Source organism: Venturia canescens, chromosome 4 (genome assembly GCF_019457755.1).
Source record: "Venturia canescens isolate UGA chromosome 4, ASM1945775v1, whole genome shotgun sequence".
Classification (NCBI taxonomy): domain Eukaryota; kingdom Metazoa; phylum Arthropoda; class Insecta; order Hymenoptera; family Ichneumonidae; genus Venturia; species Venturia canescens.
This window is the reverse complement of record NC_057424.1, coordinates 21,354,337-21,363,704: the sequence shown is the minus strand read 5'-3', so window position 1 is coordinate 21,363,704 and position 9,368 is coordinate 21,354,337. Positions and strand designations below refer to the sequence as shown.

General features: G+C 43.4%; 1 protein-coding gene across 1 annotated transcript in view; it reads left to right on the top strand.

Moving 5' to 3' along the window:
• The first annotated feature begins 167 nt into the window (after positions 1–167).
• mIF2 (mitochondrial translation initiation factor 2) overlaps positions 168–9,368 on the top strand; it is an 83,844-nt gene continuing 74,643 nt past the window's right edge. The window contains exon 1 of the mRNA XM_043417424.1: positions 168–276. The gene's annotated coding sequence lies outside the window, so the exon portion shown is untranslated. The remainder of the gene's footprint in view (positions 277–9,368) is intronic.

Genomic DNA, 9,368 nt, shown 5'->3' with positions numbered 1-9,368 from the left:
AGAATAGACCGTTTTGAGATACGATTTGTGCTATATATACAATGATGAAACTTCACCTCGAGCTGGAAAATCGGCCCGTTGAGGTAACTATGAGAAATGTCAGATTTCCAATTCAAGAAATGAGGAAGAATTATTCAAAAATTTCTGTGTCAATCCATCAGGAATAAGTACGGGAATTGGTAACAAAGCCGCTCGGAGAAGTTCGCGGGACGAAACTCGGTCCCCCCACCACACCATCCAGTTACCGGCCCGCACCGAGTCGCTGCTCGATCGAAGGTAACGAATTTGGCTAGTTTGAACAAAAAAAATATTAATAAATCCACTCAAAAGAATATCGTGAGGGTGAGAGCGAAGTAGGAGGGGGAAAAAATATGGCAGGCGACGTCAAAACCGGCTGCATCGAATTAAAATTTACCCGAGGATCCAGTTCAACTCGACGCAACAAAGCAAAAGATTTTTGGGCATTCGTGGAAACAGAATCGCCAACAAAAATTTACGACCCATCAGGGAACAGTAACTACATGAAAAATTCGTCGAGTAACGACAAACGCGCTGACACAATTGTCGAAAAATGTCATCGTTCGGACGAGCAGGCATCCCTCTGGTTCGAAACATTAGTACTTTTTCATCGACTCGGCCTCGACAAAATCGCTCTAGCAACAAATCGTGTTGTTCACCGTTCTGAAGCAGAGGATGAAATCGACAGTCTGAATTTATAAATGCCGTTGACACCAAACCTCCTACAATAAATCAAAGATTTTCAAAACAGCTGATTGCCCTGTAACGCCGAAATAACCCCACTTCCCTCGACGAGCGTACAGTCAGAAATTAAGACCTCGCGACAGATAACCTAAAAAACAACGTAAATAAATCCTATCCCGAATTTTAATTCTTACGAGTACACGTCAGCTCCGTCCGAGGAGTCGCTATTCGCGCTGAAAATGCAACAAGTGAGCGTTAGTAGCGCCAACAGGCTTCGTGACAGCGCATTTGGAAGTGCTGCGATTTTCCTGTCCCACGTTTATCGAAAATTGCAATAGACCACAAAGGTAAAAAAAAACTGAACGATCCGAAGTGTAAAATGAAGTGTGGGACGGAGAAGAGCCGAGTTTATGGTCGCATTAATAGTGAGACCTGCAGAAGATGAAGGTGCTGGCCTCGAGAAGGTAACCGCGCCATGATTATTACGTAACAAGAGAACGCTGCGATGGTGTTGTTCGCCTGTAACGTTCCGAGTCGTCCGATTCAGGGCGACAACGCCGCGACGTTCGTCCGGTGTGTTCCCTAGAAGCACAACGCTGCGAGGAGGTTAAACGTAAAATGAGATCTATCGTTTATAACGAGGTTAGGGTTATCCCGGGCTCGCGCGAACCACTTGCGCGTATCGGATATCCATCTCGCATCGCTAATATATAAGATCTACATATATGTATTATAAATCACATGTCATTTACGTATAGCTATACAAGACTCGTATTTACCGGATATAGTAATACTGAATCCATCGAAATCTGCTTTACACGACTAAATACGTAAGTATACAAAGGACTATAATTGACCCTTGGTAAGGTGGGGGCAGGGACAAAGACCTCGGGCCACTTGACTCGGTCGCACATAGAACCGAAACGATCTGAAAAACATTTTCGGCTGTACTTCGGTATGCTTGTGTATTTCGACTGATAACGAATCCCATAAACAAAATGGTCGCACATTTTAAAAAAATGGTTGAACGACATTTTTTGTAGGTTTGCTTTCATTCGTGTTTTCTAGCACGAAAAATAGCGTCGTGGGCATCGGGCCTAAGTCTCTCCGAATGTTTCCGCATTGCGTAATAGAATAATATTGAACACCGCGCAGTTACGTTTGAGATCGTCCGTTGTGACTGTATTTTTGAAGCAACGAAAGTCGCATTGACAAGTCCCGTCGAAAGGCACGAGCCTTCGTGACAACACGATGAGCGCGATAAAACGAAAATTATCGAGGCGACATCGAAATCGATACAGAGGAAAGTTCTCTAGTGGCGAATAGGGTTTAGTGGAGAAACGAAGAGGAAGGTTCGATAGAAGAAAGCGCCGTTTAAATCGCAGTGTGCCGGCCCGCATCGCAGCTTGATCGGAGGGACCCCCCAGCGAGGGTACGAAGAGGTTAGGGAGGACTGCTGTTGTTCAGAGGGTCCTTCGTATGATCGAACTGAGATCAAAAGAGAAAACACTCCCTGTGCATCCCTCCCTCCCTCCCTCTTTCTCCTCGCCTCGGTCTCGCTCGCTTTTGCTCTCTCGAGGCTGCTCTGAACAACAAACGAAGCATCGGGAGAGAGGACGCTGTGTGCGCTGCCGATGTAGAGCGCCAACAATGGAGGTGGGATGCTCATTTGTCTGCGGGCATTGTTGTTCGCCCGGGCGGAAACACGAGCTACCCCCTCTTGCTTCTCATCACCCTCACTCGCTCGCTTATACACGCGTATCCTCTTTATCACGTATTTTTGCCGTGTCCTTACCTCCTCCTCGAAACGTGCATAGGCTCGATTCGCTCGCGTACCAAATGTCTTCATGCTCCCTAAATAAAAAGGGCTAATAAATCGACGGGAATTTATAACTCAACGTACGGAAATCAAGGGAAATTAGCCAATATCGATAAACCAAAATTCCCAAGTTTTATTTGACCAATGGTACAGAAAATTAAGGCTTAACGCGCCGGTGACGATCGTCGACGATTCCTATGGGAATGCGGAACCAACGATTTTCATTTTCATTCCTCCTGCCGGTTTTCCCAACCCACACGACTAATCGCGAAAAACTTTTTTGTGCGACCTTCAGCCAGAAAATACAGAAACAATATAAAACCACTGCAATTTATTTAGCGTTGACGAGCCGAAAATTTCATTTATTCTCATCCCAACGTTTGTCATACCGTCAATTCAATAGTTGAGAATCAAGTGCATTAGAATGAAGAAACTGACAATCGTTCGAGTTCGAAGAAAATCATCGAGCTTCCTCCCCGTTCATTCGGTTCAATAATCTTCGAAAAGTTTCCATGATTTGTTTGAACGAGCAGATTCATTATTCGCCGAAACGCCGCATCGAGAGAATATCGTTCAACGAAAAGTTTCGATCCGCAAATCCATAAAAAACATTTCAAAGTCTATCTAAGCTACATGGAAGAGTCTACGGCAATGATCAAATTATTACCGGCACCAAAAGTTGTTTTTACCTCCATTTATTTCCCTTTGTTTTCGAAAAAAGGATATCGAAGCACTCCTCGTACAGGGTCGACAAAAAACGAGCTATAAGCGAGATTTCCATGATCGCGAAGCCCTCGTCTCCGAGAGACAGCAAAAGAGAAAGAAGACACACAATATTTTACTTACAGCCACGTATATATAAGTAAAATTCAAGTGGAGCGGCCAAGAGAGGAGAGGAATCGAGACAAAAGGGAGATGGGTAGATGCGCGGATGCTGCAAGGGTGCGGGATTCTGGCTCATTGGGCAGGAGAACAAATTCGTCGCGACACGTTCGACGTCCCCGTGGATTACGTACCTTACTATACACGTACATAGTTATATTAAAATACTTCGAAGGCGTATGTATTAAGCGAGCTACGTAAAATATAACCCAACCCGCCGAACTTTGGTGTTCCCCAGGTATATAGAACTCGGCGGCGCGCGCGCGCATATGACGTCCCATCGCTCGGAGACTGTAGCCCACAAAAGTATACCTATAAGGAGTCTCCTCCGTATTTAGTATACGACGAAGGAACAGAGAGTCGCTTATCTTGGCCATCGCTCGAGCTACGAGCTTCCTTCTTAACGGGTGACCGGACACCGACTACACGCGAGTTTGCCTTACACGCGATCCTCTTTCTCTCTCTCTCTCTCTCCCGCACGCGGCCTTTCTCTCGCTTTCCTCTTTTTTCTTCCTCATTTTTTTCAACGAGACGAGTCCGCGCTGGACAAGATTTGGAATAAATGTTCCTCATATTCTCGCCCTCCCCCGGGCTCGCGGACTTTGCGCGCTTTGTCCGCGCATCTCGACGATGACAAACCGTTCCTCGGTTATCGACGTATTCTCTCTCGGGCTCTTCAACTGCCTCGCTCGAACTCCTTTTTCATCGCGATTTTTCCTTCACTTTTTTCAGAAATCCTTTTGCTGGGGGATTCGATGAAATTGTGATTAAATGTGGGGATGCTGCTTTCTGCAAACCGTGGACTATGGAAGCTTTCGAAATAAAATGGAAGATCGAGGAGCTCGTCGCCGTGAATGCTCGCGAAAGAGTTTCGGTGATTTACGACTCTTCGCGTCGTCATTTGGATTTTACAATAAAAAGTACTAGACTTATTCTACGGGTCTGAACCGGCGTACAAGCTCTCTCGTGAGATTTCCACGAAACTTGATCCCGCATAAATATATACCATTTTTCATAAATTCTCTTCGAAACACTGTTAAATACTCGAAGTATTTGAAACCAGCGCGACGACTCAATCGATTTTAGATTAAAACAGATAAAATTGATAAAAAAGCAAGAAAGAATGTAGTATTTCGAGGATAAATCGACGAAAGAAAAGTATTTTGTGCCGGTTGAAAATAACATTGACGCGCTGTTACGATGGTACACGGTACCGTGTTGGTCCTCGCTTCGTTTAAAATTCAAACGAGACGATATTGAGTATTGCCGAGCTCCGTCAATATCGTTTAGTCGGGAGCGAGCAGACATTTACGGGGGTGGAAGAGCTTCCAATATATATGTTGGCATAACGACTGGCTGAGGCAAGCCTCATCGAGAGCATGAGTTTGCCGGCGGGGGCAACAGGTAATTTGACGAACAGAGTATAATACGATGTTAATAGAATGGAATATGCTTCTCCTATGTGAGCCTTGCGAGGATCATTCTCATAAATCTTGGTTAATTTGGCAGAGCCATTCAACGTGCTCCCGAGACTTGCGCGCTCCATCCTTCCTCCTTCGTTCTTTTTTACGCTCGTTCCTCCTCTTACTCTCGTTCTTTATTCTCTTCCTCTCTAGTCTTATATCTATAAGACTCGATTGCATCCATTTTGCATTATTTTTGTACTTTTCTTCTTTTCTCTCCCGCGCCCTTCTTCATAGGCTTCCTCTCACTCCCTCGAATTCTCCAACGAGCTCGTTAAATTAAATTGAACCTTCGTGAACAAGTCCCCGATTTCCGCGTTGCTCTGCCAACGCTCATGGGACTCTGCGCGAGGGACGATCCTCCGGAGTTCACGACAAATTGCTCTTGCTGCTGCTGCTGGACATCCCAAAACGATTTCTGGAGCTTTTTCGTTTACATTTTCAAAAAGATTTTTTTCTCTTGTGGTCTCGGGGATTTCTATCGTCCCACAAAGCTGCGGTCCGTCGTCGACGTTCCTTTACGTTGAGAAACTTTTACGGGGAAGTGGTTCCGAGCGCTCGGAGTTCTCATTCCTGTTTGGCTCGTGATAAGATTCAACGAGCGTGTTTCCAGCTCGATCGTCTGTGAAGTTGTAATAAATAAGTTACGTTTTTACTCATTAGTCAGACCTTTTTCCAAGGAGCTTCAGAGAACTATCTTTCTCGAAAATTTCCACACTTCCAACTCACGCTAACCTGTTTTCGTGTTTGTCGGACTCGATCAGCGTCAACCGTTCGAAAATTCGTGCCCATCCGAGCCACTTACTTCACAGTTTCTTCGAACTTCGTTTCGGCTCTTGCTATCGACCTCCGAATCGAGAGGGAACGAGGATCTTTGAAGAGAAGCGCTGTTCGCGGATGTACTCGTAAAAAATTGTTCGAATATCGATGTCGGCAGACCATTTTCGTAGAGTTTATCTGCGCAGCGAAACTCGGTCCATTCGGTAGCTAGAATCCTTCGTGAAAAACGCCCTCCAAATGCTGCTCAGAATATCGTCAAAGTTTTGAGACGAGTGGACAAATCTGAAAAAATTTGAAACGAGTCCCGATGAGAATCTCAACACTCGCAGTATATTTCAATAATCCTTTATTTATGAGTAAAGGATAACCGGCTAACGCGAGTGATAAATAAGATTGGTGAATAAACGAGGTTGTAGTTTGCTACGATGATTACACGGCTGTCGAGTAAAACGGCAATTGGCGAATAGCTGCTGCCGTGCCAAGTTGAGGGTGGCCAAAAACGGTGTGTATACGCGCATCGAATACAGCCTGTGAGGGGAAACAAGAGAAAGAGCGAGCGGCCGAGGGGCAAGGAGGGGAACGAGAGGAGGCAAGAAACGCGGAGGGCCCGCGATCGCGATCGATCTCGTTTGTCTCGTTCGATCGGTTCCGACCGGTTCCGCGATCAGATCGCCCCGGCGTGGTACCATAAGATGAGCAACTCTCACCCGGTCTGCCAGATGGTCTACGGGCCGCTCGATTCAGCCGCGCCCATTAACTATGAGTGCACATCGTCGCACCTCGCGCTTTTATCGTTTCTGCCTTCATATTATAATAAAAATATATATACAGCCTTGGCTAAAAGTATGTTCGGCTGTTGAAATATTTGCAATGCGATTTCCGTCGAATCGTGGCACGAAAACGCACGCGAAACTGCTCCAATATTTTTTCTCCCGCCCAAGGCTTTGACTCGGACTCCGCTTGAAAAAGTTGGCGGTTATTCACTCAAAACGCGTTCAATTCTTTCGACCGGAATCGACGAATGTCTGTCGGAAATACAAAAGGAAAAAATACTGCGGCGAAAGAAAAGTGTGACGCTGCTGAACAGCCTTTATATCCCAGCACTTTCGGCTCTTTCACTCGTATTGTAACTGTTAATACATTTTTAAGGGGTTCATACGACAGTGTTTCGGCTCCCATTAATAAAATTTTGGGCTCCTCGAAGCTCGAAGGTACGTTGATACGGATGACTGACACATTTTATTCCATCGAGAACGTGCGGAACGTGTTTTGGAGAATTGCCATCCGTTCCAAAGAAGATGGAAAAATCGTAAAAAATTTCTATTCAAAAAAAGATTAATTACAAAATGTATTTTTATTTTCATATACGATTTTCTTCGATTCTGTTCATTCGTCAACTGTCAAAATATTATTGGGCTGAAATTTTTTGTTTTTTCGTTGAACCAGTCACGCCAACCCATGTAGGGTTTTACAAAGGGCCCAAGATCGGCCCAGTACCGGCAGCCACCACTCCGATCTTGGCGCGGTAATGGCAGCCAAGACTGGCGGGATGATGGCTCAAGCACGGATGATAACTTCGGCCCGTTACCGATTGCCGTTCTTGGCCCAAGATCGTCAGCCAATTGCTGATACATTATAATGGCGCATCAATGGCAATAAACTGGGAGCTTTCGATTAAACACTTTTGCAAGACAACGAAAAACATGACAAAATTTATTTTTTTTTCACTGTGTATTGGATTTTCTAATGTTTGTGATCTCAGACCCTTACCGTTCCGAGATTCTGAAATCAATTATATCGAAGAAAAATGTGTACACATGTGGGATTCGATCTACCTACCTACCTAACACGCTCTAACTTAACGGACGCACGCTACCTACTAGACCAATTCGTCATTGTACCAACTGTGTCATAAAATTCTTGATATGTTGCAAAGGATGTTTCGAGTAATGTATATGGTGATTTCGAATTGTTTGAGTGACCTACTTTGAGTTTTGTTACATAAAAAATTGTAATACTAAATTTTGACGATTTACAATAGAATAAAAAATCTATCTTACACTAAATTTATTGATATAGCAATGGAAGTTTTGATAAATTTCTTTACATCAATGAGTTTTAATGAATTTCTCTCAGTGATAAAAGCTTGGATCATATTTTTTGTAAAAATATCTAGATCAAATTTCTTTTCCGGCAACAATTTTGATGAACACTATTTCTAAGTGATGACTGTGTTGGTCAAATTTGTTTACCGCAACAGTATTCATGAAAATTTCTTACTTGCAGCGATGAAAGTTATGGTTTCATTTTTGGTGTAACGCAGGAAAGTTTTGAAAACATATTCTTTCAGCGATGAAAATTTTGATGAAATTTCAATATTTTATATAATCATAAAAATTTTTATCTCATAGCGGAGAAAGTTATGCCTAAATTTTTGAGTAGCAAGAAAGTTTCCAAATTTTGGTTGTAGAGAAAATGTTTCCAAAATTTTCCTGCTACACAAAAAATTAAAACATATAACTTTCACCGCTGCAAGACAAATGTTTATAAATATTGTTGCGGCAAGCAAATTTAACCAGAACTCTCATCGCTTGAAAAGGAAGTTCATCAAAGTTGTTGCCGGAAAAGAAATTTGATCTAAATTTTTGTACAAAGAAAGAAATATAATCCAAACTTTCATCACTGGGAGAAATTCATTAAAACTCATTGGTGCGAAATGGGCCCTCTGATATTGCACTTCTATTGACAAATTTAGTAATACAATAGTATACAGTCATCGGCCCAAAAATGGTCCAAAACTGGTAAAATTCGCTTGGCCAATGATTGGTTACCATTCATGTGCCAAGTATTGCATTTTTACCGGGAAATATATAGTAAAAAATATTCAAGGTTTTCGGTCATCAGCCGATAATGGCCCAAGACTGATAAAGTTCGTTCGGCCGATCATTGGCTACCATTCAAGGGCCGACTGTCGGTTGCATATTGGCAAAAATATTCTTTTTTTTTATACGGCAGCCAATAAACGCCCAAGGACGGGGCCAAGCTTGGCAAAATATACTCGACAAGCCATGCGTGGGCCAAGCATTGGCCCTATTGTCAAGCTTGGCGTTTCCTACATGGGAAGTCCTACTTTTTTTCTTGAACCGTTTCATCGTGGATCAAGAATTGAGCCCAAATGACATAATACGAGACAGAACACAATTTTGCTTAGAAGTCGAGAAATACGACGATACTTTTGGCCAAGGCTGTATAATGGACGCATATACATATTGATAACATAAAATACAACGAAAGTCTTCCCATCGACAACTGATCCCGAGCATAATGAAATCACCGCGACCGAAAGTCACTGCTATCCTTCAGGGCATCGGCAACCTCTCCGAAGCATGGTCACCTCGCGTATATAAATATACTGGAACATAAACGTCGCTCGAGACCTTTGGGGCCCCTATATTTACGCAAAACCAAAAATCGCTTGTGTTTCATTGATCCTTTCCCGTGTTTACATTCAATTTTAGAATTTTCGGCCACATTTCCATAAGTTTTGCAACATGAAAAAAACCCCGACTGAATAATCGCTTGAAACGTTGAGAAGATTGACGACTCGAGTCTTTGTGTGGTCTGCGTGAGAAACTTTTATGCGTTGCGACGCCATTTAGAGCAGCGAGAACGCGGTGTCACCCAAATCTTTGTCTCATTCTGAAATCCCATTAGAAAGAAAC